This window comes from Lepus europaeus, chromosome Y, assembly GCF_033115175.1.
Source record: "Lepus europaeus isolate LE1 chromosome Y, mLepTim1.pri, whole genome shotgun sequence".
Classification (NCBI taxonomy): domain Eukaryota; kingdom Metazoa; phylum Chordata; class Mammalia; order Lagomorpha; family Leporidae; genus Lepus; species Lepus europaeus.
In genome coordinates this window covers 32,720,276-32,744,006 of record NC_084851.1, presented here as the reverse complement: position 1 = coordinate 32,744,006, position 23,731 = coordinate 32,720,276, and the positions used below count along the sequence as shown (strand labels likewise).

The window sequence follows — 23,731 nt, the reverse complement described above, 5'->3', positions numbered from 1 at the left end:
ATTAAAAATGAATCTTGATGTGAATGGAATGGGAGAGGGAGCGGGAGAGGGGAGGGTTGTGGTTGGAGGGAAGTTATGGGAATGGGAAACCATCGAAATTCATAAACTGTACTTTGGAAATTTATATTCATTAAATAAAAGTTAAAAAAAATAAAATTGAGCTGATTTGTATTTTTGATCATATGACTCATGGATTTTCCTGAGAAGCTGGACCCAGTTGCACAGGATTCCAGGCCTTCTGGGAGCTTTGTCTCTGGTGGTAGATGTGGCATGTCTGCAGAAGGCCTACTCACCTCCTTTCTCCTTTTTTTTTCCCAGATGAAGGGGGTGGCAGGTATGGACAGGGCTGGCAGTGCCACATGTATCTGCCTCAACTAATTACTTATTGTGGAGAATGTGTGATGTTTATTTTTTATTTTTTAAAGATTTATTTTATTTATTTGAAATACAGAGTTACAGAAAGTGGTAGAGACAGATAGAGAAGTCTTCCATCCAATGGTTCACTCCCCAGAAAGCTGCAACCACCAGAGCTATGCTGATCTGAAGCCAGGAACCAGGAGCTTCTTCCTGGTTTCCCATGTGGGTGCAGGGGCCCAAGCACTTGGGCCATCTTCTACCACTTTCCCAGGCCACAGCAGGGAGCTGATTGGAATAGGAGCAGCCTGGACTAGAACCAGTGCCCATATGGGATGCTGGTGCTTCAGGCCAGGGCTTTAATCCACTGCACCACAGCACTGGCCCCAGAATGTGTGATGCTTATTAAAAAAAATTCCCCCACATTTTCACTAGTGAGGTAATAGTACAACTAGTGATATAATGAGGAGTGTACAATTTGCCTGAGTAATATTTTATTTTAATTCTGAATACTAAAGTGTCTTCCCTCTTTCCTGGGAAAGATTTCTTGATGAAAAAATTTGGACAACTTTGAATAAGGACAAAGCTCTGCCTTGAGATGGCTGCAATTTCAGGTGATATAACTTCCCTTTCCTGAGACTCTTTTTCCTTATCTGGGAAGTGGGAGTTTTGGCCTAGCAGATGTAATGTTCTATGTTCTGAGGATATGAAAGGACTTTTAGATACCAAGGGGTAACATGGGTCTGTAAATACCAGATATGGAGTGATGACACACAGTTGCTCTGTATGAATGTGCAGTGCCCTGGTCTCTCATGCCTTCCAAACTCATACATCACCCGCTCTAGCATAATACACAGCAGATATTCAGTGATAGCAAGGGGGAGCCATGAGTGGACAAGCAGTGCCCTGTCACTCATGACTCTCTCCCCTTTATATGTCACCCATTCTAGCTGTCGGAGGCCACCGGACAAACCACACGGAGACACGCAGCACTCAGTCAATTCATCACCACGTTTATTGCCTCATCACGTTCCAAGCCAAAGTAGGGGGCCCAGCGATGAGGGACTGGAGGCAGTCTCCCTAAGGAAACCCTTCAGTCTCCAGCAGTGAGTACACAGAAAGACATGGATATATACCCCAGACCCATACAGATAACATTCATTGTGTGCAATCATGCATAGGACAGGAACAGAGCAAGTTTACAAAGTAGAAATGATCAGGGTACAAGCTCTGCTGATAGAGCAAAGAACATCATACACCTTCATCAGAAGTCACATCCTGCCTGCAGGAATGTGGGATGAAAAATCTTGTGCCTTCGGCCTTCAGGACAATAAGCACAGGAAACAGGATTAGATAAGGGACAGCCTCAGCCTGCTGCATCTCATGTCGGGCCAGGGCCACTGGCCCCGACACTAACATAACTCATACAATGCCGTCATGAACAGAGGCATCAGAAGGTGTTTGATGCTGTGGTACAAGGCATGACCCACATGACTCTGATGAGTACTCAAAAAACTCAGGTAAAATTGGATCATGTGTGCAGAGCCAAACTGTATGTTCAGTGGTCTGCAAATGATCTCTCTGTGTACCCTACTGGTACCTGAACTCCTATTACTGTCAAACAGTTTTTTTTCTACTATGGAATACAAAATTCAAGTAGACAATCTAATAATTATTTACACCCTTGCTTTGAAATAGAATTAAATTCATGGATGGTTGAGGACATTGTACCCCTTAGGGACCTGGTTGATCTATTCCCAGTGTGATCCCACCTTTCAAATCAGTTCAAGGCAAAATGGTACAGCAAAGAACACTGGATAGAATATAACCTTAGGGGTCTTGAAAATTGAAATTCAGTCTTGTCTTTGCCATGCCATAGCTCGTGGTCTGAGGAGGGGGTTTGAGCCCTATGGGAGCCTCCCTGTTTTCACAGATGGTTGGTTGAGAGGTTTTGGGGTGAAATACCTGGAGTATGGTAGGCAATTTACAAAGAGCAGTTCCAACCATTTTCAACCACGGTACTACAACTGTTTGCTTGAATGTGAGAGAAACATTATATTTGACTGCTTGGACATTTACTTTACACTTCTCCACTCAGAGCACCTCACCGCATGCAAGATCAACAAAAGCAAGTTTTTCCATGAGGATGGCAGAATTCAGAGGACTGATAAGAAAATGCCCAGAGGCTGTTTTATGACAGCTCATAGCAGAAACATGGGGAGCAAGAAAGGCTGCCGTTGTCCTGACCCAAAATGTCCAAAGTCTGAAAGTGCTATGGTGGGCCCAGCATTGTGGCATAGTATGTTAAGCTATTACTTGTGGAACTAGCACCTGAAATGAGCACACTTTTGAGCCCAGATTGGTCCAGTTCAATGCTATTGTGAGTGTGAAAGCAGTGTAAAGATGGCCTGAATAATTGGGCTCCTACCACCCATGTGGGAGTCCTCACTTGGGATAACATGGGCATTTGGGGTTGACTTTGCTGTGCTCACATTTCAGTTTTTATGATTTTCCCTTTTGCTGCTATTTTCTTGGTTTGCTATGTGGCCTCTTCTTGCTGGGAGAGGCTTGAGGAGAAGTTAGGGAAGATGCCTGGGCTGACAGCCTCCATGTGCATTCTATCAGGGATGTTCTAGGGTGTCATTTCCTGTCAGCCTTTTGCTACCATTGTGGTCAGTCATTGGCTCCTAGGCAGTGAAGTTTCTGGAGGAGCCCTTACCTGTGACCCATTGGGTATCAGCAGATAAGAATGGGCATTGATTTTAGTGAAAGAATCAACTTAATGACACTGAAATTACAATACTATTTTCCCAAAACACACCATCTGGATGCCACTGGACTCATTAGAAAAGTAGCACCCAGCCCCAGCCCACACAGAAATTCTGATATCTTCCCATGCAATCTTAAAAATGTATATCCTGGGGCTGGTATTGTGGCTTAGTGGGTAAAGCTGTCACCTGCAACACAGACAGTCCACATGGGCATCTGTTGGAGGCAGGGTTGTTCCACTTCTGATCCAGCTACCTGCTAATGTGCCTGGGAAAGGAGAAAGGATGGCCCAAGTGCTTGGGCCCATTCACACAGGTGGGAGATCCAGAAGAAACTCCTGGATCCTGACTTCAGCCTGGCCCAGCCCTGGCCTTTTGGGGAGTGGACCATGGGATGGAAACATTCTCTCTCTCTCTCTCTCTCTCTCTCTCTCTCTCTCTCTGTTTGTCTCTGTAACTTGACCTTTCAAATAAATAAATCTTTTAAAAACGTATATCCTTTGTGTCAAAATACCACTGGTTTGTCTATGCTATTTGAGTTTAAAGGAGACAGTTGACTCAGATCAGTAAGACTGAAGCTTCCCCAACATACTACAAAATATCAAGTCTGAAATTATGATTTCAAGTTCCCCAGAGTACACTCAGAAAGGACAAACAAAAGATACAAAATCAGACTTCCCTTGTGCTTAGCTTGTATTCATTCACATCATCAGGTGCATCATATTTGATAATTGTGTTTTCTTATGCAATTAGACCATTCAAGGGAATGAGGCATGTGTGTGTGTGTGTGTGTGTGATCCACAAGGCCCACTGAGGTAGGTCCATAGGGAGGTAAGGTTGGGAGGTACACCTTCCTGAGTCCTGTGAAGAAAGATTTCCAAAGCAGAGGGGCTAATCAACTGGTTCCCATTAGCACTGATCACTCTAGATTTACACACCTGGCTCCCCCAGAGATGGGAAGCTTCAAGGGAGCAGTGAGCATGTGACAATCACCACTGTTGCTGGTACTGAGGGAAGCTTCCACATTGCATTAAATGCTTGATAAATAACTGCTTGGAATATGGGTGGATGGATGAATTGATGGATGGATGGAGGGAGGGAGTGAGAGATGGATTCATGGATGGATGAATGGGTGGGTGGATGGTTGGATGAAGAGGTGGATAGAGGAGTAGGTGAATGGGAGGATGGGTGGATGGTAGGACAGATGGATGGATGGATGGATGGATGGATGGATGGATGGATGGATGGATGGATGGATGAAAGAACACACAGAGAGATGAATGAACCAATGGATGAACTGATGGCTGAAGAGATGAATGAATGCCACAACCTATAAACAACTACACGTGATCCATGTATGTCATTATGCTTCTGTCCCATTCAAAGGTGTTGATCCTTGTGTTTTGCTTACCTGCTTAACAGTGGGGATAATATCATCCTCATTCTTTTCTGAGGTCCCCTTGATCCCTTTGAGAGTACTGAGCATGCTGTGACCTCAGTTATTGTGTAACATTGCCTGATTCATGATCTCTCTTCAACCAACAGCTCTACATTCAGCCCATGATGAGGGCTGGCCTGAATTATGAATGTTACCTATTAGGGTTGTCCTTTTCTTCAGACATATTGGTGGTAGGTTCTACAGTGATGTAGGCCATCCATATCATCTTTGACTGAGCTTGGAAGAGGTTGGGTTTTGGGGGCAAGTCTCTGTGCAGATGAGTGACTCCTGCATTGAGCCCTAACAAGAGAACTTGATGTGAATGCACTAGCTTGGGAGTAATCCTCAATTTTAAATTAGCAAAAATTGTGTGAATCATGAGGTACAGTGTGACACTTTAATCACGTATACAACATGCACTGATCAACGCAGGGTTATCAACATTTTCCCTTCCTTGGCATTTTTGTGATTGGAACCTCGGAGCTACTTTCTTGTATTTGCACACAAAATATCTACTAGGTTATCATTACCCTTCTGTGCTATGTGACATTAGGAACACAACCTTTCTAATTCTGATCTGCCTTCCATTATTCAACCCCCCACAATCTTGTTAAGACACACTGGCATTTCTGAAAAGTAAAAGAAAACTTTGGAAAAGGGAAGAAAAGCAACACCAAAAGGACAATTTATATCTAGAATGTGAAGGTACTGCTACGAGTTCATGGAAAATGAATTGTAAAATGTAAAACACAAACTTATTTGAGGATCCCTTGTATGCATGGGTTTCAAATTTTTGGCACAATAAATCTGTCATTAAATTCTTCTTTCCATGAGCTTTTAAAAAGTACTCTCGTATTAGGTCAATTCATAGTCTCTGAAAATAAAATCTTCAAAACCACCACAAATAGAAGATATGCAGTGATGTACATTCTTAAATACCAACGCAGACATATTTGGCTTTATATTGCTGAACAGATTTGGAATCCTGAACATTTGCTTTGGTTTTCCTCTTTGTGCTGTGTCAGTGTTATCTCCAGATGTAGTGTAGCTCTTCCTACCTGTTAGGGTGTCACTGTAGGACTCTGTGACCAGAAATTCTGCTCTATTGCCTGATTGTGTATGTGTTATTTTGAACTGATAGAATCTGAAAATTAAAGCAATTTTGCCACAACTTATATTTCCTCATTAAATACTATGAAGGTAGCTATTACCATGGCAACAGTTGTTATGGCATCCACTCAGCACTTTGCTAATAGAAGACCCGGATATTTCCTGCTTCTCATCATGAATTCTTTGTGAGGTACTCTTATATAAGCATCTTTTTTATTTTTTTTAACTTTTATTTAATGAATATAAATTTGCAGTGTACAGCTTATGGATTACAATGGCTTCCCCCTCCCATAACTTCCCTCCCACCCACAACCCTCCCCTCTCCCACTCCCTCAATTTATTATAAAGATTTCAACAGTTTGCACCCACATGGAAACACAAAGTGAAACATACTGTTTGAGTACTAGTTATAGCATTAAATCAAAATGTACAGCACATTAAGGACAGAATCCTACATGAGGAGCAAGTGCACAATGACTCCTGTTGTTGACCCAACAAATTGACACTCTAGTTTATGGTGCCAGTAACCATGCTAGGCTGTCGTCATGAGTTGCCAAGGCTATGGAAGCCTTCCAAGTTTGCTGACTCTGATCATATTCAGACAAGGTCATAAAAGATCCAACTGTTGGCACAGCTGCCAGGGCTCTTCACAAGCTGACTTCTGCTGAAGCCCAGGCTTACCACTTTGAAAGCCACTGCAGTGGACTGGCCTGTTGGGTTTCCTTGAGGGCAGATCACTGTACAGATCAGCCATTAATAGGCCTGCCACCCATTGCTTCTGTGCATCTTTTTTTTGACAGGCAGAGTTAGACAGTGAGAGATAGAGAGAGAAACAGAGAGAAAGGTCTTTCTTCCATTGGTTCACCCCTCAAATGTCCACTACCACCAGCATGCTGTGGCTGATGCACCACGCCAATCCAAAGCCAGAAGCCAGGTGCTTCCTCCTGGTCTCCCATGCAGGTGCAGTTTCCAAGTACTGGGCCATCTCCACTGCCTTCCCGGGCCACAGCAGAGAGCTGGACTGGAAGAGGAGCAACCGGGACAGAGTCCGGTGCCCCAGCCAGGACTACAACCTGGGGTGCCAGCACCGCAGGTGGAGGATTAGCCTAGTGAGCTGTGGCACCAGCCTATGTTAGTATCTTGTTGTCTTTTTTTTAAAGATTCATTTTATTTATTTGAAAGAATTGCAGAGAGAAAGGTCTTCCATTTGCTGTTTCCCTCCCCAGATGGCCACAATGGCCAGAGCTGCACCTATCTGAAGCCTGGAGCCAGGAGCTTTCTCTGGGTCTCCCATGTGAATGCAGGGGCCCAAGGACTTGGGCCATCTTCTGCTGATATCCCATGCAATAGCAGAGAGCTGGTTCAGACGAGGAGTAGCCAGGACTGGAACTGGCACCCATATGGGATGCCAGCACTTCAGGCCAGGGCTTTAACCTGCTGTGCCACAGTGCCAACCACTCTTGTTGCCATTTAAAAAATATACCTAATGTTTAGGTGCTTAAACATTTGATGTTGCCAGCTCTGGGAACAGATACCGATATATAACTCCTCTTTAGTGCAAATTATTTTCCATTAGAGTAATTACTTTCCTCAAGACTGCAATTGGAGGAACCAGCCAGTGCTCTGTAGCACTTGATAAATGGAGTAGATACCTGCTTTCTTCCTTTTCAAAAGTGTGTGTTTCTAATCATAAGGTGTTTTAAGTAACAATAAAATGTTTTAGATTATAGAAAATAATATACAATTGTTCCTTAATATATGCGGGGTTCATTCCAAATGCTCGCTAGATATACAAATCTACACATACTCAAGTTCTTTATATAAAATAGCACATCATTTTCATTTGACTTACCTGCATCCTCTCTATGCTTATATTCACCTCTATATAATATTTAACACTGAATAAAATATAAATGCTATGCAAATAGTTCTTTTACTGTATTGTCTAGGTTGAAGTGCCAAGAAAAAGACCTGTACATATCAGTACAGACAAATTTTTTTATATCATCAATTGATTGAATGCACAGATGTGGAACCACAGATAGAGGGGGGCAACCATACAAACATAGTACATTTAAGGGACTCCCAGATTTAACAAATGCTAAGATGTTCTGTTTTGTTTAGGTTATTTACTTATTTGAAAGGCAGAATTGAGAGAGAAAGAGAGAGAGAAAGAAAGAGAGAGATTTTTCATCTACTGGTTCACTCCTCAAATGGTCACAATAGCTAGAGCTGGGCCAATCCAAAACCAGGAGCCAGATGCTTCTTCCGGGTCTCCCAAATATGGTGCAGTGGCTCAAGTACTTGGACCATCTGCTGCTGCTCTCTCAGGTGCATTAGTGCGGAGCTAGATTGGAAGTGGAGCTGCTGGGACTTGATCTAGAGCCCATTGTGGATGCTGGCACCACAGGTGGTAGCCTTACCTGCTACACCACAGAGCTGGCACCAGAATGTTTTCGTATTCAATCAAAAATTTCTCAGGGACTTGTGGTGTATCAGGTAAGAGCTACCACCTGCTATGCCAGCATCCCATATAGATGCTGTTTTTGCATCCCAGCTGCTCTACTTTAAGCCAAATAAATCCAGCTCCTTGCTGATGGCCTGGGGAAAGCAGGTTAATATGGTCCAAGTGTTTGGGTATCTGCCACCCATGTGGGAAACCTGGATGAAGCTCCTAGTTCCTGACTTCAGTCTGGCTCAGTCCTGGCTGTGATGGCCATCTGTAAAGTGAACCAGAAGATGAACTCTCTCTCTCTCTCTCTCTCTCTCACACACACACACACACATACACACACAGAGAGAGACATACACTTTCACATTTGTAAATCAATCTTTAAAAAATAAAAAGAAAAATAATATTTTCTCATGGAAATAAAAATTAAACATAATTAAAGCTTTATCTTGGGCTGGCATTCTGGCACAGCAGGTTAAAATTTTGCTTGCAACACAGCATCCCATGTGATCAACACTCAACTTCTGCAACAGTTTCTCTCTCTCTCTCTCTCTCTCTCCTTATCTCCCTCCCTCCCTCCCTCTCTGTATCTCTCCCCATTTCAAAGAAATAACTGAAAAAAATAACACATGCCTACCATCCCCTTCCCCAAATTTATATTTTATCCTGAAATGGACTTATATTCTCTTAATTACTGAGCCTATTTAATGTTACAAATTGGTGTAAGTACCTTGTATTAGTTATCCATTGCTGTGTAGCAATCTTCCCATAGCATAGCTATGCAGTTTCTGAGGGTCAAGGATGGATAAATAGCTGAGATGGCTGACTCTTGCCCTAGGTCCGCAGGGTTCACATCTAGTCACTAACTTGGTGGTTGGCAGAAACACTCCATTACTCATCATGTGGACATCAGCACAACTTTCCGACCAAGACAGGATACTTGGTAATCCCATAGCAAAGCATCTGAGAGGTAGTGCAACTGAGCACCCAAGACAGAAGCTACCATGTTTTTATAACCAAATATTCAATGACCTTGGCTCTATTCTGTTGGTTCCACCAGGCAACTTTGGTGTGTGTAGGAAAAGATTAGAGAGGACACCAGCAAGGAGGGTTCTTTGGGTGTCAATATTGTGCTTCCTACCATACCTTTACAATAGTACATTGAAGGGCTGGTATACAGTTTGGATTTCTTCATTTTTTTTTCAGTTAATAAGAATACCATGGCACTTTGTTAGTCTTTTCTCAGCTTGTTAGAAATACATTTTGTAAACTTTCCATGTTTCTACAAAAAGAGTATTCTTTGTTTTTACTGCTGTATTCATATCCAATAGTATGAATAGATCTGTATTCTGTGACCTAATCTCTGTTGATTGACTTTGGAGTGATTTCTAATTTTTTTTTTAATTTTTTTTTTAATTTTTGACAGGCAGAGTGGACAGTGAGAGAGAGAGAGACAGAGAGAAAGGTCTTCCTTTTTCCGTTGGTTCACCCTCTAATGGCCGCCGCGGTAGCGCGCTGCGGCCGGCGCACCGCGCTGTTCCGATGGCAGGAGCCAGGTGCTTATCCTGGTCTCCCATGGGGTGCAGAGCCCAAGCACTTGGGCCATCCTCCACTGCACTCCCTGGCCACAGCAGAGAGCTGGCCTGGAAGAGGGGCAACCGGGACAGGATCGGTGCCCCGACCGGGACTAGAACCCGGTGTGCCGGCGCCGCAAGGCGGAGGATTAGCCTGTTGAGCCACGGCGCCGGCCATCTAATTTTTATAGTTACAGATAGCACAAAAGAATAGTTGTTTTTTTTTGTCATAAATGGAATCTTATGGAATTGGAATTGCTAAGTGCTTTGGTATGCCAGTTTTCAGCATTCCTGAAACTGTCAAATTTGTTCTCAGAATAGCCAGTTCACCAGAATCATATAGGAATTTCAATCTCCTTGAACTACTATCATGTTTTTTTTCCCTATTCTTGGCCAATCTGTGTGTGATAGTGTCAAATTTCTATTGATACTACCATAATCACATAACTTGAGATATATTTATGGGATTTTGAGCTTGCTATCTGAGGGTGAGTTTCTCTGCTATTATCTCATGTATTTTTTTCTACTTTTCCACTGATGTTTATTAGTTCCTATAGATATTAATTTTTTTTAGGTTATATCTTCTAGTCCTGATTTTTCTTTTTACCTGTTTTGGTATTTTTATTTACTTTTTATTCAATGTAGTGAAATCAAATTCATCTTTTTTCTCATGACATTCTTTTTTAAGATTTATTTATTTTTTTGAAAGTCAGAGTTACAGAAGGAGAGAGGAAGAGAGAGAGAAAGAGAGGTCTTCCATCATCTGGTTCACTCTCCAATTGGCCTCAACAGCCAGAGCTGCACCGATCCAAAGCCAGGAGCCAGGGGCTTCTTCCAGGTCTCACATGTGGGTACAGGGGCCCAAGGACTTGGACCATCCTCCACTGTTTCCTAGGACATAGCAGAAAGCTGAAACAGAAGTGGAGCGGCTGTGACTCAAACTGGTGACCATATGGGATGCTGACAATGCAGATGGTGGATTTGCTTGCTATGCCACAGCACCAGCAACATGACTTATATTCTGTGCCTTAAGAAGTTCTGTCTTAATCTGAGAAAAGATACTTTTTATTTTTATACGTATCATGTGCTTTTTTCTTGTTTTCTCCTAAAATGTCAAGAATATATTTTTATAAGAACAGTTGATTTTATGACAATATTTGTTGAGTATATAATGTTTTCCACCTGATTTTCCAATATTTTTATGAAAAATTTAGTACACAGAAACAAAATCATACAGTGATGTTCTACATACCTGCAATCTAGAATTAGTAATTTATATTATTTTGCTGTGTACCAGTGGATGTGCAAGTGCATATGTAAATTTTGTTGAACTCATTTCAGGTAAGTTGCAGATATTAAGACATTTCAGTCCTCAATATTTCATTATGCAACTTAAAATACGGACAGTCTCCTACATAAATGCAATACCAAACTAGTAATAATTGCCAAATATGCTATTATATCAAAAATATCTTTTAGATCTTTCCAGTTGTTTAAAAGATGTTGTTTTAGCTGTTTGTTTAAAGTGCAAAAAAAATACCTTTGTAGAATCTATTGTATTCAGTTTTGTCTGAGTATTTCCTAATGGTTTCATTTAACTTATTTAATCTCATGTTTCTTGTAAGCTTGAAATTAAATCTGTAAACTTAGATTCAAGCAAAATATAATTTGGCACTATCCTCACTGAAATATTAAAATTTCTTTATAATGTACCAAGTTCCTCTTTGTACCTGGGCTATGGCCTAATAGGCTAATCCTTCTCCTTGTGGCACTGGCACACTGGGTTCTAGTCCCAGTTGGGCCACTGGATTATATTGTTGGGGGTGTAGCTCAGTAGTAGAGCACATGCTTAGCATGCACGAGGCCCTGGGTTCGATCCCCAGCACCTCCAGGCCTCTCCATGAGCTTGGCTTGTTCCAAAATCACAGACTAGTGTTTTTTTGTTTTGTTCTAGTACTATTGGTTGAACTCTGTAATTAACACACAATTATTCTTAGGTGTTTAAATGTTAACTGAAAAGTGATCCCTGTTAAATATAACAGTAGGAATAAGAGAGGGAGGAGATGTACAATTTGGGACATGCTCAATCAGACTTGCCCTAAATGGTGGACTTAACAATCATGCCAGGGGATTCCAATATTTATCAATATCCTATTTTGTCTTAAGAAAGAGTTCTTATTCCCTGAAGTATACCACAGGGCTCGAGATTTTGAGTGATAATAGAACAGGGTTTGTAGGGCTGTGCATCTCTCTCCTTATTCTTTTCATCCTGGAGTTTTGCACATGTATTCGGCTTGTCAAGATCTTCAGAAAATCTTTTTGAGATTAAGAATTACATTAGGCCAGTGCTGTGGCTCAATAGGCTAATCCTCCACCTTGCAGCGCCGGCACACAGGGTTCTAGTCCTGGTCAGGGAGCCGGATTCTGTCCTGGTTGTCCCTCTTCCAGGCCAGCTCTCTGCTGTGGCCAGGGAGTGCGGTGGAGGATGGCCCAAGTGCTTGGGCCCTGCACCCAATGGGAGACCAGGAGAAGCACCTGGCTCCTGGCTTCGGATCAGTGTGGTCCGCTGGCCGCTGCACGCCAGCCATGACACCCATTGGAGGGTGAACCAACGGCAAAGGAAGACCTTTCACTCTGTCTCTCTCTCTCACTATCCACTCTGCCTGCCAAAATAAATAAATAAATAAATAAATAAATAAATAGAAGAACTACATTAAATTTATAGATTATAGATTAATTGATTGCTATATTGTGTCTTCCTCATGAATGGTGCCCCCTCTCTGAGACAATCATATCATTACCTAAATCACTTCCCCATTATTTTGGGACCCATGGTTTATAATACAGATGTTCCTCAGTTTTTTTAACTGGTTCCTTATTCCAAATTTTGTTTTTGTAACAATACATGCTGTAATAGATATCAGTGAAATATGTTCATTCACATAGGTGAATGTAAACCTCTAGATTAAGCTACTACAACTAGAGTTACTGAATTAAAGACTATAAGAACTCATATATTTGATAAATATTGTCATATTTTTAAAAAAGATGTATTTATTTATTTGAGTAGCAGAGTTACAGAAGGGAAGGTGAGACACAAAGGGACGTCCTCCATCTGCTGCTTCACTCCCCAAATGAAGCAACAACCAGAGCAGGGCTGAACTGAAGCCAGTAACCTGGAGCATCTTCTGAGTCTCCCACATGTGTAAAGGGGCTCAAGCACTTTCACCATCTTCCACTGCTTTCCCAGGCCATAAGCAGACAGGTGGATCAGATGAAGAGCATCTGGGTCATGAACTAGTGCCCATATGGGATGCTGACACCTCAAGTGGAGGTTTAGCCTATTATGTCACAGCACTGGCCCCATCTTATTGCCTTATGTAGATGTCATGATCATTGGGTCTGGGTCCAATTCTCTGGTAATATATGTGATGGTTTGTTTTTCCAGTAAGCCTGGCCAATATAGCCTTCTCATCCTTTTAGGAATCTTGCCAATCTGATAGGTAAAAATGATGATTTCAGGGTTGTTTTTGTTAATTTATGCCAATGAGGTTGCATTTCTATTCATATATCTAAACTCACTTGTCCTTTTTTAAAAAAACAATCCATACATACTTTATCCATTTTTTGTTTAGTTATTAGGTTTTGTTCTATTGATTTTTAGAAGTTCATTATGCAATGGAGTAATTACCTAAAGTAAAAACACATTACCTAAAGTAAAAACCCTATGATTCATATCTTATAATTTTTTAAAGTTTTATTTATATATTTGAAAGATAGAGTTACAGAGAGAGGGAGAGACAGAGAGGAAGGTCTTCCTTCTTTTGGTTCAGTCCCAAATGGCCACATAGGCTGGAGCTGGGATGATATGAAGGCTGGGTCCAGGAACTTCTCCTGGGTCTTCCATGTGGGTGCAGAGGCCCATGAACTTGGGTCATCTACTACTTTTCTGGGCATAGCAGAGAGCTGGATTGCAAGAGAAAAAACTGGGACACAAAGTGGCACCCATATGGGATGCTGGCACCCTAGGAGGAAGTTTATCTCACTATGCCACAATGCCAGCCCCCATACCTCAGAAATTTTTAAAACATTTCTTATAATGCATTTTGTGTTAATATGCTTACTTCTGTGTATTTAAATATTTCAGTTTTGGCTTTGAGTTTCTTGGGCTTACTGCCACATTTTAAATGGATTTGTCTTACTGAAATATAATATTTAGTGATTTATTCAAGTTCTTCTATGTTTGGTTACCTTGCCTGGATGTGTGCATTAACACTCCTCCCTCCCCCAGTGACAAGCTCATTTCCCATAAGATTTATTGTAATCTATCTTCATCAATCTGAAATCCCACCAATATTCACACCAAATTCTAGTACACACTTGGGAGAATTTTATTTATTTGTGTATTTTCTATTAATTTCAATGATACATCTTACAGCGTTACTTCACATTATTTGTTTTTTTTCAAAAATATCAGGTCTACATTCTTAATTTTTCTTTTCCATTATGAATGCTTACTTCAGTTTGTTTAGTCCTTTAAACATCTTCTTGTTATGTTAATGAGTTTGTAATAATTCTATGCAGAGCTATGGTATGAATTTTTAAAGATTTATTTATTTATTTTAAAGAGTTACACAGAAAGAGAAGGAGAGGTAGAGAGAGAGAGAGAGAGGTCTTTCATCAATTGGCTCATTTCTCAACTGGCTAGAATGGCTGGAGCTGGGCTGATCCAAAGACAGGATCCATGAGCTTCTTATAGATATCCCACATGGGTGCAGGGGCCCAACGACTTGGGCCATCTTCCACTGCTTCCCCAGGCTATAGCAAAGAGCTGGATCTGGAGTGGAGCAGCCAGTACACAAACCAGTGCCCATAGGGGATGCCGGCACTGGAGGTGGCAGGTTAATCTGCTATTCCACAGCACTGGCCCCATTAAAAATATTTATTAAGAGGATTCCAAGATGGTGGAATAGGGAGTGAGATTACTGCTCTAGTCTAGGGGAAGACAGTTGAAAAATAGTAAAGAGAGTGCAATCTCAGGTAAGAGACTTTGAACCAAATTAGAGGGACACTGTGGTCCTCTGTGGAGTGTGTGGATGCACATGAATTATGAATCCAGCAGCCAAGAGCCTCAGCACCAGTTTGGAGAGTGAGGCAAGACCAGACTGCAGCAGCCCAAACCATTGGCAATAAAGCTGTGGGAAGAGCCTGGTCTGATCTGGGTTGGAGCCCTGTGGGGTACAGTGTACCTTCCAACCTGGAGGGGAAAAATGACCACATTTCACTTGCTCTGTCACTAGGCACTGGCATCCTGTAACTAGCTGAGAAAGAGCAGGAACCAATTTGGGAATATGTAATGGCTGTACCAGCTTGTGTCTGTGTGCCCAGCAACCAGCTAAGAGGAATCACTTAAGTCTGCTGGGAGAATTGACAGGGTGCTGGTGTTCATAACTGTTTGCTGGGGCTATGAAAACATTGTGGCTGCATTGGAGGGCACAGAGTGTGGCTTGGTCTTTGGGAAGTCATTGCAGATGGCTCCACATGCTCTTGGCTCCCTGATTCCCTAGGGAGGGTCACTGCTGCAGGATCCATGATCACACCAAGGACTGTACAGATCCTTTGTACTGTTCTTATAACAGCATAGATGAATAGTGTAGCAACTGTGGCTAGCACCTAAGCATAGGTCTCTTCGTAGGAGAGGAGGTGAGCATGAACTACACTAATAGAGCTGATCAAACCTCCCCTCTGATAAAAAAAAGATATTTAACACAGACAAATTGAGTGTTAATGTGGACACTTCCTTCAACTTGGAGCACTAAACAAAACTATCTCTGGATATTCACCAAAAGAGCAGATACTCCACTAAGCCACAGAGACATATTCCAAGATAAAATCCATAACAGGGACAAATAACTAATAAATATCAAGTATCTCCAAAATTGCCTAAAAAATGTAACAATTCAGGAAACAAGAATAGGGAAGACAACATCTTGCCCACAAAAGAACACAACACTTCAATACCAGAATATGAAGATGAAGAGATTGAAGAAATGCCTGAAATGGAATTCAAAACATTGATTGTAGGATTACTTAGAAGTAATCAGAAGCAAATCCATGAATTAAAGAAATCCATATATGACATGAATATTTTCTGATGACATTGATATTATAAGAGAAATCAAAATGACATATTAGAAATAAAGAATCAATAGTTCAAATTTAAAACATGGTAGGAAGCCTTAACAACAGATTCAGTGAAGCAGAAGAAATAACACACATGTTAGATGACAACTCAATGGATTTTTATAGTAAGATGAAAAATAGAGAAGAAAATAAATTAGAAAAATTTAAAAAAAAACAGTGTGGAGTTTTATGAGATTCTATGAAATGACCCAATATACAGATCTTAAGTATTCCTGAAGCAGTAGAAAGAGAATGGATTTAGAAGGCATTTTTAGAGAAATAATTACAGAAAACTTCCCTAATTTGGAGAAAGAAAGTAGCATTCAAGAATGTGAAGCACATAAAGCTTCTAATGGACAAAAGAAGAAAAGATCTTCATGACACATTGTAGTGAAACTCTCCATAGTAAAACATAAATATTCTAAATTGTACATGATAGAAATTCCAGATTACCTTCTGCTTAGATTCATAGCTGACTTTTCATCAGAAACCCCAAAGCCTAAGAAAGAATGGCAAGATATATGCCAAGTCTTAAGAGAAAAAAAAGTCAACCAAGACTATTGTACCCTTCAAAGCTCTTATTTATGAATGAAGATGATATAAAGACCTTCCATAACAAACAGAAATTGAAAGAATTTCTCACAACTTGCCCAGCCTTAATAAAAGATGATCAAGTATGTCCTACACACAGAAACACAAATACATGGTCATTACTGTGAAAGAAAGTGAAGGCAGAAAATATCCCCAAGAAAGTACAAAGGAAATCCAAAGTAAACAATATAAATATTTATGGGAAAATGGCAGTGCCAAGTCATTATCTCTCAATAGTAACCTTGATTGAAGATAGCCTCAACTCTCCAGTTGAAAGATACAGACTGACTTAATGGATTAAAAACAAAACCAGTTTACTGCCTAGAAGAAACATATCTCACCAAGATGATTCATTCAGGCTGAAAGTGAAAATATGGAGAAAGATATTTCATGCTAACAGAAACCAAAAGTGTTGGTAGAGCTATTCTAATATCAGACAAAATAGACTTTAACATAAAAAGGTAAAAATGACAAAGAAGTGTACTATCTAATGATTAAGGAATAAATTCAACAGGAAAATGTGACTATAATAAATGTATAAGTACCTAATTACAGGACACCTGGCTATGTAAAGGAATTGGTGAACTCAAAAGGCTTCATAGCCTTGGCAACTCATGACAAGAGCCTAGGGTGATTACTGATGCCATAAACAAGAGTGTCAATTTGTTAAGTCAACAACAGGAGTCATTGTGCACTTACTCCTCATGTAGGATCTCTGTCCTTAATGTGCTGTACATTTTGATTTAATGCTATAACTAGTACTCCAACAGTATTTTTCACTTTGTGTTTCTATGTGGGTGCAAACTGTTGAAATCTTTACTTAATATATACTAAACTGATATTCTATATATAAAGAGAATTGAAAATGAATCTTGATGTAAATGGAAGGGGAGAGGGAGCGGGAAAGGGGAGGGTTGTGGGTGGGAGGGAAGTTATGGGGGTGGGGAAGCCATTGTAATCCATAAGCTGTACTTTGGAAATTTATATTCATTAAATAAAAGTTTAAATAAAGATCTTAAAGGAACAAGTCCTGAATTTAGAAGTATACTATTAAAAATTTCAACAACAATGGGATATATTTTTCCATAAAAATCCATAGAGTAAAAAATAAAAGTCCTTGAAAGAGTAAAATAATACCCCAGATGTAGATGGCTCTGAGAAATTTTGAATATAAAAAATAGTTGTTACTTTCTGAATGTTGAAGGAATTGACAACACAATTAAAAGTTGAACAAATTTATTCAAATATTCACAGTGCTACCACTGATACATTATTTGATGACATAATTGGGCAATATTCATAAATTCCAATCCAAAGGAAAGATTAAAATATTTCTAATACTAGAGTATAAATTCCAGTGTGATTACTGTTAGTAGAACTGTTATTTTGTAGGAGAGAAAACAAAGTGATAAGAAAATTGAAGGGAATCTGTGAAATAAGGATAAATGAATAAAAATAATACAAAGATCTTAGAAATCATGTAAATCTCAAGGAAAGATATTTCTATTTACAGATATACTTAGGAAGTTCAAAAATTTATAGTCCTCTGAAAGACCAGAAAATTCCCCTGCAAATTGAGAATGGTGGGACAAGGAGGCTTTGAAAATTTGGGAATATTAAATAGATACAAAAATTCAGATAGTTTTTACCTTGTTGATGTCACAAAAAACAGCAAAAATGGCCTAACTATACTAGTAGACCTGGTTTATAATAGGGTGTTGATGATATAAACAGGTCACAATAATCAATTAAAAGACAATAACTAAAACACTGCACAACTTAGAAATGCATGTTTTTATATCACCTATATTCTAGTTACTGGAAGTAGCAGTGATCAATAATGCAGGTGCAATAATAGCATGACAACATATACAAGAGAATTGGGTGAACCAACATCTATTAAATGTGCACTTAACTTGAGAACTCAAATAAAAAGCAATGAGAATGAAAACCCTACACCTTTTATATAAAAAATCTTAAATGAAACATATATTTGCATCTACACTTTGAATAAATCAAGAACCAATGATTTACTTACACTCACGTAAACCAGCAAAAATTAAAAATATATAATCTGCAAAGGCAGAATAATAATATGGGCTAGAAGTGCTTTTGATGAACCATAAAAATAAAACTGGCCAAGAAAACTAACAAAATTTTGAGTAAGCTGATAGCCTTTCAATGCTAAAAGAAAAGCAAAATACTAATAAATTTAGTCCTAGGATAGGCTTCCATTGGGTTACTTTTCATATACACAGGTGAGAAGAATAAGCTCAAAGGTAAAACAAAATATGCAAAAGAGGTATACTTGTTACAATATAAATTATAATTGCATTACTGTGAATTCAGTTACTTGAAAATAACAATTAAAAATGTGACAAGCACATATAAGGGATTTTTGTAAATAATAACCCATTACATATAAATTAAAAATAGAAAATAAGAAAAAAGTATGCAAATAAAACAAAACTATGCCAATAACCAGAAAACATAAAAGTGAATATATTTATATCTAGAGCTACACATTCAAAATTTGTATAACTTACTTTTCATTGGAATGGTGTAGTTCAGAGTCCCTTAATAATGCAATCCCATGTCATTACAGTAATGTAAATAAAACATATCAAACATCATATTGTAGCTCATAACCTGCTTGTGTTCACCTGTCTAACAATCTCTAAAATTAAATAAACCAGAAATTAAATTGTAGGATTAAAAACCAGGTCAAGATCCTTTCCCTTACATAATTGCCAGCGCCGTGGCTCAACAGGCTAATCCTCCACCTTGCGGCGCTGGCACACCAATTTCTAGTCCCAGTCGGGGCACCAATCCTGTCCCGGTTGCCCCTCTTCCAGGCCAGCTCTCTGCTGTGGCCAGGGAGTGCAGTGGAGGATGGCCCAAGTGCTTGGGCCCTGCACCCATGTGGGAGACCAGGAGAAGCACCTGGCTCCTGCCATCAGAACAGCGCGGTGCGCTGGCCGCAGCGCGCTACCGCGGCGGCCATTGGAGGGTGAACCAACGGCAAAAGGAAGACCTTTCTCTCTGTCTCTCTCTCTCACTGTCCACTCTGCCTGTCAAAAAAAAAATAATTGTCAAATTGTCATATCATGTACCAGTATCTAGATCTAGAAGAAAATTTGAATCATCAAAAAAACTATGATTCAGAGTACTATAAAAATTAAGAAATACACACATATGGCTTTATGTATATTATTTTTACAAATGTATGTACATGTGTGCATTACCTTGAGGAGAGAGAATGATAACCTCTGATTAAGATGACTCTGAGATACTGTGTACCAGAAAGTTTCCAGGACACCTATAGAATGTTGGGAGTGATGATGATCTCACAATGACATTCACATGGCTGGGATTCGCCTATGGTTAAGCTTATGATTATAAAATAAACTCAAAGTATGTCATTGTAAAAAAAAGGCAACTCCACAAGAAAAACAACTGACATTATTCAAAGATCAAACAAAATTAACCGCGATTTCCAAAGTGAAAAGTTGAATTCAAATTCCATGACATTAAAATACATTAATTCTAAGAATTAGCTCTAGAATGTGCTTGGATACTATGAACATAAAATTTGCTTGGACATTTCCAGAATCAACACAGATGATACTTTAACAACAATCAGGCAAGGCAAAGTATTCTGAAATTTCGTGTGCTAGAATTGGCATGAATTAGATTATTTTCCACGTACTCAGATGGAAATAGCAAACTCAAATACAACATAAAAAATATTCATTGTGTTTTGACTGTTTGGTCTACTAATGGAAAATTTATTAGAAGCAGAGATAGGGTCACAAGCAGAGGTAATGGATAGAGGTAAAAATAGTCATAAACCTATATTGAAAAATACAAAAAATTGCAGGTGCTTAAATCCAGAAAGTCTTATCCAGTTTAAATAACTAATCTTGAAGCTAAGGTAAGAGCACCTCAATTTAAGGTATGGGCACTTTAAAACGAATGACCAATTTAGAATATCTGAAAATAAAGCAACCTTTGAAGCAAATATGTGTCCTTGAAAGTGTAATGGGGCCTGCACTGTGGCATAGCAGGTAAAGCCACTGCTCATTTGAATCTTGGCTGCTCCACTTCCAATCTAGCTCTCTGCTGTGGCCTAAGAAAGCAATAGAAGATGGCCCAAAGCCTTGGGTCCCTGCACACGCGTGGGAGACCTGGAAGAAGTTCCTGGCTCTATGGCCATTAATGCCAACTAGGAAGTGAACAGGCAGATGGAAGACTCTCTCTCTCTATTCTTCTCTGTAACTCAATCTTTCAAATAAATAAATCTTCAAAATGTGTAAAGTGCATATTATGTATACATAAGTATATATGTATATATAATATACATATATTATACACATATATACATGTTTGTATATACGTATATATTATATAGTATGCATATAGCATATAAATATAAAAATATATGTATATATATATGTGTATGTATATATGTATATACATATATGTGTATGTATATATACGTATACATACATATATATATATATATATATATATATAGAGAGAGAGAGAGAGAGAGAGAATGCACTAAATTGAACATCTCAAAATCTCCATTGTTGCACAATTTTCCAAAGCAGCAATCATGGAAGGAGTTAGACAACTGAAAGAAATATGGGAAATTTTATAACTTCAACATAAGCATGCTGACTAGGAAGACAAGTATTTTCAGGACTATACATGCATTTTGATATTGAGTGGAAGTGAATACTCTTGTAGCAAGAGCATAAGTGACAAAGTATTCATGAATTTTGTGATAAAGAGACTTACTCATGTAATTACAAAAGAAAATACAGTTGGCCGACAGCTGAAATAAAAAATATTTTAAGTACATTAACCAAATATATTTGAAATATAACACAAATAAAACTTGTTATATAGCTTCCAAAATCAAAGGTCAATGTAGAGATCCAAGAGTCCACAATCATAACATCTATATGACCTGCAAAGGAGAAACATGACAATGATGCTAAATGACTCTGTGCAATGTTGATCTTGAACAGTGTAATATAAGTGGCAGAATATAGAGAAAGTTGATAACATTAGAAAGATAAAGTACACCAACGTGGCCACAGGTAACTTGTCCTGAGATTGACATAAGCCATGCTGTTAATAAATATAAAAAAAGGATGGTTATTAGAATAAATTCAAAAATAAAATGAAAGTCATACTAATGTATTGAATTATAATGCACAATATATTATGATTTCTGGAAATAGAAATGAACAATATTGTAGTAATAAAAATTAAATCTAAGAATATTTAGAAGACATGGGAAAAATAACTGCAAATTTACATTAAAAAATACAGAAAGATTAGAAGACCTGAGATGAGGAAAGCATCACACAGCTTAAAATAATACTCATAATCTAAAAATGTCTGAATTTACCATTTGGAAAATTCCAAAAGTTAGCTTTTAAAGCTTCAAAGAAAAAAAATAAGAAATTAGAAACAGGACATGAGACTGCTCAAGCACAGTTCTGAGAAACAAAGTGCATGGAAGTTGATAGTGTATCTTGTGGAAATTGAGCAATTTCATGAAAATGAAAATGACAGAATCATGTGTTTGCATGGCTAGGATAAATATGTAATATATACACAATATATAATATAAATAATAAATAATATATAGCATGTAAATATGGTATATATGTGATGCTGCAACATACATTATGACAGTAGGACCTAGTGACTTCTGCAAAGTGATGAATGAGAAGATAATATGCATAGCATCCATAGTTACCATGTCATTGATAATCTCATATAAAATCATAGATGAAAATCAGCCCCAGTCCCCTCTGCCAGAATTGGAATAAGACAGATTATTCATTATTCATGTCATACATGAAAATTAACTCAAACACAAACTAGAATGATTCAGATTTATTAAATATTATATTGTTATTGTTATAAGTAACAGAGAAATGTCTACAGATGTGTCCAAGAATTCCAAACAAATAAAGGAAATATTTTTTTAAAACCCCCTAAAATTTCATTTACAAAGCATAGAAAGCTGTAGGAACATAAATTGAGAACCATTCTTGCAACTTGCTAGAATAAATTAAACATATCAGTGTATAAATTTAATGTATTAAAAATAAACAAATAAATAAATAAATTTATGCCAAAAATAGATAAATTTAATATATTGAAAAATTCAATACTAATTTTTCCAGGTGTGATGGCCAATTAAGGAGTGAACCAGCAGATGGAAAAGAAGGAAGACCTCTCTCTTTCTTTCTCTCTCTCTCTTTTCTCTCTGCCTCTCCACCTCTCCTCTCTATGTAAATCTGACTTTCAAATAAATAAATAAATAAATAAATAAATAAATCTTAACAAAAAAAAAACTAAATACCAATTTCAATTTGGTGTCTACAAATAAAAAAATGAAATAAGAACATATATCATTGAAAGTATGAATGAATCCTATATCCAACTTTCAGAAAATGTGTAACCAAAACTTCATTAGTTCATTTACAGATTTTATTGACATTATTAACAAGAATGAAAATGGTAAAATAACCTAATCATGTTTTGCAAAAGTTTAATTTTTATTTACATTGGAATGCAACAAAGTGAGAGGCTAATTAGAATTAAAAATAGAATGCACATAACAATATAAAATGATCCTGGTATTTCTGTGAGTCTATGAGTACAACTGGGTAAAAATGGTAAGAGCAACAACACTGAGAAACAATTATATGGGGAATGTTTAGAATTATTGATCAAATTGACACACACAAAAAGTATAAGCAAAATCACTCTAACTCTCTTATAGCATCATTCCTGGTGAATATTAAACTTAAAATAAAGACACTTGTATTGAAAATTGCAAGTTGTGGGATTTCAAAAAAAAAATCTTAGTTACATCAAAATTACTCAAAAGTAAGCAAAGGTCATCTGAAAATGAGCATGTAAACAGATTCTATGTGCATATGAAAGTTTATGAATAGAAAATTAGCTAGACAATTTCTAGAATGGACAGGTCATTGTCAATCTCACAGTTAAAATTAAACCAATAAAAAAGAGAGGAGGAAGAATGGAAGGTGCATGGAGGAGGGTGGGGATGGTGAGAAGTATTGCTATGTTCCTATATCTGTATATATGAAATACATGAAATTGGCTTACTATTTAAAAAGAACAGAACTCAGTAGAAAGAATTAAAAGAAAAATATGCCAGACTTGCCTTTTGGCACTGTGGACTAAGCTGTCATTTGCATTGCCAATA

The 23,731-nt window shown here is 38.4% G+C and overlaps 1 non-coding gene across 1 annotated transcript; it reads left to right on the top strand.

Annotated features, from left to right (window-relative positions):
• Nucleotides 1–11,515: 11,515 nt before the first annotated feature.
• TRNAA-AGC (transfer RNA alanine (anticodon AGC)) lies at nt 11,516–11,587 on the top strand. Its single transcript has one exon. It is a non-coding gene; the product is annotated as a tRNA-Ala (tRNA).
• Nucleotides 11,588–23,731: the final 12,144 nt, after the last annotated feature.